The sequence below is a fragment of the Trichosurus vulpecula genome, chromosome 4 (genome assembly GCF_011100635.1).
Source record: "Trichosurus vulpecula isolate mTriVul1 chromosome 4, mTriVul1.pri, whole genome shotgun sequence".
In the NCBI taxonomy this organism is placed as follows: domain Eukaryota; kingdom Metazoa; phylum Chordata; class Mammalia; order Diprotodontia; family Phalangeridae; genus Trichosurus; species Trichosurus vulpecula.
Genome location: NC_050576.1, coordinates 303655927 through 303663288, shown reverse-complemented (window position 1 = coordinate 303663288; position 7362 = coordinate 303655927). Strand labels below are relative to the sequence as shown.

Sequence of the window (7362 nt, the reverse complement as noted above, 5' to 3'; positions counted from 1 at the left end):
AAACCAAAAGAGAAACCCTCCCCAAATCAAAACTATTTGTTTTCAGGGCTTATGCCTTGAAATTCTATAATGAAGCTCTCTCCAATAGACTGACTACACTAACGAGCCACCAACCACCAACTCCATCTTTCTACAGTACTAATGTGACTAAGGCCCTCCTAGTAGATGAACCTGAGAAAATCAGGGTCCTGTGCCAGGGATTTGATTTATTGCTCTGGTGGATGATGAACAGGAAGATTCAAAAGTGGTGGGTGCTACTTTTGTGTGTGTTTCTAAGGCTCAGATTTTGGAATCTGACAAACAGCTGCAGGAGAGCCGGAGCATAATTCCATGTGAACAGATGACCATTGAGGATTTGAACAAAGCTTTCCCTTCTATCAAACCAAAAAAGAAGTGGTATCCCTATTGATTCTACCAACCAATTGAGAACCTAGAAAATTGGGCCTCAGAGGAAGCTGTGCCCTTCCTATCACATGCTCATAATTTTTTTTTAATTGATACATTTTGGTTTTGTATTACCTACAGTTCCCAATATATACCTTCCAATTCTATCTCCTAAAAAGCCATCATTTTTGACAAAGAAACAAAAAGAGGGGAGGGGAGAGAATCCAGTTCAGGAAAACTTAACAATTTAAAAAAAAATCTGACATTATAGAGTGAATGGATGAGTGAATGAATGAATGACAAAGCATTTATTAGGCATTTACTTTGTGCCAAGACTGTGCCAAATGCTTAAATCAAGACAGTCTTCACTATCAAGTTAGCCATACCCTAATTGTGGGAGACAAAATGTAAAAGAAAATAGGCTAGCAGGGCACAAAGGAAGGTCCAGAAACCTTAAAAGTGGTGCTGTTGGACAGAAAGAAAGACCCAAAAGTCCTTAGATTATATAGGTAATCAAAATAAAAACAGAGGAATTCAGGGATAAAAGCAGGGCATTTGGTAAGACCAAAAGGATCTGTGGAGACACTGATAAGGAAGATGGTTGGGACTGGTGATCATCAATCTCATCAGAAGGAATGTGAGTCAAGCAGATGAGGCAAAAGAAAAAAGGCAAAATGGTAGGAAACCTCTAGTGGTGGTTCTGGGATGGCCCAGGGACAGGATAGAGGTAGGACAGGATAGAGGCAGCCAGGGGTGCCTACTTTTCCCACTCCCCAAATGTCCTGCAAAATATTGTCTATCTCTGCTTGCCCAATGACTCTGTGGCCAGGCCAATCCATTGGTATGGGCTGCACTGTGGGCCACTTGGGGAGTCTGTATGCAGCTGGAGTCCAGGAGGGGCCACCCTGTCACCATCTGAACCAGGATGTCCCAACACAAAGGTGTCAGCTGTGATGCATATGTAAAAGGAAATTTTCAAGGTTGAAGATACAAGTGTTTAATTTGCGATGATCATTATCCTTGTGCATCTTGTTATTAAAGCAGTGTGACAATGACAAGGCACACATCCAATGCATACTATGCTAAGAAGTATATTCTAACAAGGGTAGGTTTTGATTTGTATCATGGTGGAGCTCTCCCAGTAGAGCAGCTGCAGTCTTTTACTTGTCTCTATTGTTTAAAAATGGGTTATATGCAAATATCTCTTCAAGAACATGTTACTTCTGAACATGCAGAAACATCAACAGAAATGATTTGTCCAATCTGTGCAGCATTACCTGGCAAAGATCCTAATCATGCCACAATGACTTTGTACCTCATCTCACACTTGAACACAGAGCCCCTAGAGATTTAGGTGAATTGATTGGTGTTCTATAGAAATTGTTTTCACCCTGGCTGGGTATTAGGAGGTCCTTAGGCAGCAGATCAAACCTGCATTTTACTAGTGGTTCTACTGGTGGGCATTCCTTACAGAGTTCATATTGTCCAAGCAGCAGGGAAGCCACGGATCCTCAGTTCTCATGGATATCTATTATTGGGAATAAGGCTTTCTACCGCGTGTCAGCTCAATTCCTCTGGCCCCTCAGCTTCCCAGTCACAACAGCTGCAGCTAGAACGACAACATTTACAGGCAGCATGGCAACAGCTAGAGACAGCTCAAAATGCAACCAGGCACACTAATACAAGCAGCAGCATCACTACAATTGCACAATCAAAACCCAACACATTAAATATGGAAAACAGTCAGAATTCTCCATTTCTTCTTACAAGGTTAAATGATCCTAACATGTCAGAGACAGCATCAGCCAATGACAAAGGAGCAGACAGACTGTTTGTCCAAGTGGACTCTACTGTCCACTTTGATGCATTAGGAAAGTTCCTTCTAGGGTGAGGATGAAGGGAATGGGGTAGGAGGAATTGCAGATTTTAATGCTATGGGCTGTGGAGCTTTTATGTTTTTAGATGTTGCTTTAGAAAACCTAAATTTAAAAGAGTAATAAAGGAAATGAGCCTCTACCACCTTCTCTTTGATGACATCCCAACTCACAGATATTATCCTCTGTGCTGTATTTGCCAGAGAAAGTGGACGACAACCATCTGCAAAGAAGTGGGAATAGTACCTCCTAAATCTTTTCCTTGAGGCCAAGTTTGGTCATTATCATTTCACAACATTCTATGTGAATTGTCTTATGGTTCTTTTCCATTTATATTATTCTAGTCAGCTTATATGTTGTCTTCCTTGTTCTCTTACTATACTTTGCATCCATTCATATATAAATCTTCTTATGCTCCAGAAATTTTAAATAAAATAATCATGTAGGAAAACAAAAATCACGATACCAGATGTCCATTCACTCCTAGGAAAGACTCTAAATTACATTTCCAAGGCCTATAAATCTGAAGGCCATAAAATTTATCTCTGAATTTCTTCAAAGCATCTTCAGTTAAGCTCTAAGCACATCAGAACACACCAGTAATGTTTTCACAGATTTTAATTTGTAAACTGGTTTCCACAGAAATGACATCTTGTTTATACTCAGTGCAGTTTGTTTCAGAGAAGCAATAAAATTCAATAAAACTGTAATATAGTGAAAATACAGAAATTGAGAATAAATAATGTCTTGCACATGGATAGAATGGGGCTGGCTATTTTCCACTCTAAAAAATAAACACGATTAGAGGGGAAGACCATTCGAAAACAATATGTAATTAGTGAGAACAATGCAGAACACTAGCCAGCCAACAGCTTCAACAGAATTAGACACAGTGTTGGGGCCACTGATGTAGCTTTTGTGGTTTGCCTCAATAGCACAAATGCAGTAAGAAATCAGATGGATTTTTGCTCACTTGTCAGGGCCCATAGAAAAGGAGAGGAAGTCTCCTTGACTCTGGGCACTGTTGTGGCAAACAACTTGTCCAAACTTCTCAAGTTACAGTTACTCAAGGTCAGATCCAGACTTTAGCCACTTCCATTTCAGTTGGCTTGGCACATTCCAGATCCCTAAGAGGAAGGCTTAGAGATCCCTTATGACCTGTCAGGCTGGAGCCATGGGAGAGAACATATTCAGGGTCATGGACATGGATTAAGAGGCAGCAAAGAATAGGAGAACGAGTGTGGATTTGAGGCAGAGAACCTCGGTTTGAAACCTGTCTCTGCTGCTCACTACCTATGTGATCTTGGGCAAATTACCTGATGTATTGGGTCTCAGTTCACTCATTTGTAAAAAAAAATATTGGGGGGGGGGAATTGGACTAGATCAATGATGTTGAACTCAAACAGAAATGGGACCACTAAACCAAACACAAGGGTCCCTGTAGCTGCATATTGACTTGGAAAACCACATATTAATATTATCTATAGTCTATCTTTATTTATTTTGTTGAGTATTTCCCAACTACATTTAAATCTGGTTGAGTTGCACTCAGGGGTGTTACTATGGCAATGCTGCATGTTGACACCTCTGGACCAGATGTTCTCCAAAATCCTTTCCAGTTCTTGGTTATATGACGTATTCTATGATGCTCTAACAACTCAATTCAACAAACACTTATTCAATTATTGTGACTAGAGCATCATGTTCGATCTAAAAGGAAATGTAAAGTATAGATTAGACATGATCCCTGCCTTCGTGAAGTTCACATTCTAGTAGTATCTATTTAAATAGATACATAGATAATTATAATACAATATAAAATGCATCAATGTGTGAAAAACAACCTCTGAGGTTAAAGTTGGAAGAGGAGGAGGGAAGTATTATTAAGAACTAATAAGAGCAGGCAAGAGTTCACCATGTTAAAGCTGGTCCTTAAAGGATAAGGAGGAATGTAGCAGGTGAAAAAAAAGGGAGTGAGGATACCCTAAGGATAGGAAACAATATGAACAAATCATGGAAGCAGGAAATCACAGGCATAGTTTGGAATTGAGACAAGTATTTATTAAGCACTTACTATGTGCCAGGCATTATACCAAGTGCCGGGGGAAAATGTACAAGCAAAAGGTAAGACCTTAAGGCTTTCATTCTAATGGAGGAAGACACCACACAGAAGGGAGCTAGCTAAAAGGAGGAGGGGGCCATGGAGTAGGAAGATACCTGTGTCCAGGCATGGTATTCAAGTCAGGAAAATAAGAAGCAGAGCCAGGAGGGTAATGAAGGCTGGTTGGTCTTTTTCACTCCCCAAAATAGAGGCCTCAGGAAGAACATACCAATGAGAGAAGGAGACCAGCATAGCAGAGGTTAAGGAGGTCCTGGGGCACATAGTGAAGTTCTAGGAAGGGAAAGAACAGAAGCTGAGGCATGGAAGCAAAATCTAAAGACAGGAGCAGAACTGAGAGGTGAATGAACGTTTTATAGTCCGGCTGAATTATAGACTAGTTGGAGGGGTGTGATGTGAAAGAAGGCTAGAAAGTGGTAGAGGGGACCAAGAATTGGAAATTGAAGGATTGCCCATCAATTGGGAAGTCGTTGAACAAGTTGTGGTATATGAACGTATGGAACACTATTGTTCTATAAGAAATGATGAGCAGGCAGATTTCAGAAAAACCTGGAAAGACTTGTATGAACTGATGCAGAGTGAAATGAGCAGAACCAGGAGAACATTGTACACAGTAACAACAACATTGTGCAATAATCAACATTGATAGACTTAGATCTTCTCAGCAATACAAGGATCTAAAACAATTCCGAAAGACTCATGATGAAAAATGCTATTCACATCCAGAGAAAGAACTATGGAGCCTGAATGCAGATCTAAGCATACTATTTTCATTTTTTTTTTTTGTTTCTTCTTCCTTGTGGTTTTCCCCTTTGGCTTTAATTCTTCTTTACAACATAACTAATGTGGAAATTGGTTTCATATGATTGCACATGTATACCCTATATCAGATTACACACCATCTTGGGGAGGGACGAAGGGAGGCAGGAGGAGAAAATTTAGAACTCAAAATCATATAGAAGTGAATGTTGAAAACTAAAAACAAATAAATAAATAATTTTTTTAAAAAAAAAAGAAAGGAGTTACAGGTCTTCAGATTGTGGAGGATATTGAATGTCAGGCAAGAGAGTGTAAGCTTTATTCAATAATTAATAAACAAATAAATAAACTAGCATTTGTATGGTGCTAACTGCTTTATGAAAATCATCTCACTTGATCCTCACAACAACCTTGGGAGGTAGGAGTTATTATTATCCCCATTTTACAGCTGAGGAAACTGAGGAAGACACAGTTTGAATGACTTGCCCAGGATCACATAGCTAGTAAGTATCGGAGGCGATATTGGAACTCGGGACTCCTGATCTAGCACTATGTCCAATGTCCCACCTCACTGCCTTCAGGGAGTCGCCGAAGCCTTTTGAGCCAAGGATTAGACACAAGATTTTCATGAAAAGAAAGATTATTCTGGCTGTGGTGTGGACGCTCAAACTGAGTAGAGAGTTGTTGTTGTTGTGTGTGTTTGTCCTTCATTCTTGAAGAAGACCATGAAATCAGGGAAATGATGACACGACCTGCAGTTGACTTTGATTTGAGTGGGGGAGTCACCGGCCTCGCTTTCTCCTCCAGAGCCATCTGGGTCCAGTGACCTGATATTCACCAGGACAACTGGAGGTGGCCCAGGATGCATTGGGAGACTGAGGAAAGAGTGGAGATGTGTTGGAAAGACACTGCAATGATCCAGGCAAGGGCCTCTGGCAGGATAGTAGCAGTGACAACATAAATGACCTTACTCTTCCTGTTTCACAGAATTATCTTGCATTTATTATATAAATATCTAGTATATACATATGTAACCTGGGTTTCAAACCTGGATAATTTTGTGTGACTTTCCTAAATGATAGAAAGAATGAAGACTCAACATTGTGTGCTTGTGTAAGGGGCAGAGTCAGTGCAGGAACTGTGGGTAGGGGAGATATTCGTTGTTTCTTTTTTGAAAAAGACACACATTCAGTTCCAAACTCTCTTTGGAACCTGCTCATGGGAGGAAAAATAAAAAACTTCTCTTGAAGACATGTAAGGGGAAGGTGACTCCTTAACATGTCTCTGGCTTCCAGCTTGCCTATCTAGAAACTTTGGAGAGTTTCCCACCTAATGAATTGACCCAGATATAATTCTGGACAAGATGGCAATGAGTAAGTAAAAACTAGAAGGAATCTCATGAGGTACATCAGTTCCTTGGCCTGCCCTTACATCCATGAAGCCCTAGACAGAGCTTTAGTATTCATTTGGTTGGAGAAAAGGAAACCAGTCTAGGGAGGCAAGATAGCTTCATTTATGAGAATGTGGCTCGATTAACAAGCATAGACTGCAGCCACAAGGCATATGCAACTATGCTAGATGTGCTAGGTGTCAGATTGTCTACAGAAAAATGTTCAGCTGTTTTCAGTTGTGTCTGACTCTTTGTGACCCCATTTGGGGTTTTCTTGGCAAAGATACTGGAGTGGCTTGCCATTTTCTTCTCCAGCTCATTTTACAGATGAGGAAACTAAGGCAAACAGGGTTAAGTGACTTGCCCAGGGTCACACAGGTAAGTGTCTAAGGCCAGATTTGAACTCAGAAAGATGAGTCTTTCTGACTTCCAGCCCATCGCCCTATCTAGGGCTCTATCCACTCTATCCAGCCTTTACATTTAAAAAGTAGATCTTGTCTGTTATTGTTATACTTAGACGAGAATGTATCTAGTAGGTCTACAGGAGAAGGGTTTCAGAATGGGTGGAGCTACCAAAGTCCCTTAGCTTTCAAATACTCCAGAAGCGTTCCCAGGAAATGCTGATGTCATTTTATTTGCATTTTTTAAAAAAATTACATATATATCCATATGTATATATACACATATATATACACACATATGCATATATATGTGTATATGCATATTTAAATCAGCAAAAATTTACCTTCTCTCCCTTTTCTCTCCCCTCAACTCCCCTCTCCCACCAATGAGAATGAAAATCGAAAGCTCTGTTAAAAATATGTATTTTCAAGCAA

At 40.1% G+C, this 7362-nt stretch overlaps 1 pseudogene; it reads left to right on the top strand.

Moving 5' to 3' along the window:
* The first annotated feature begins 1309 nt into the window (after positions 1–1309).
* LOC118845314 lies at positions 1310–2415 on the top strand (annotated as a pseudogene).
* Positions 2416–7362: the final 4947 nt, after the last annotated feature.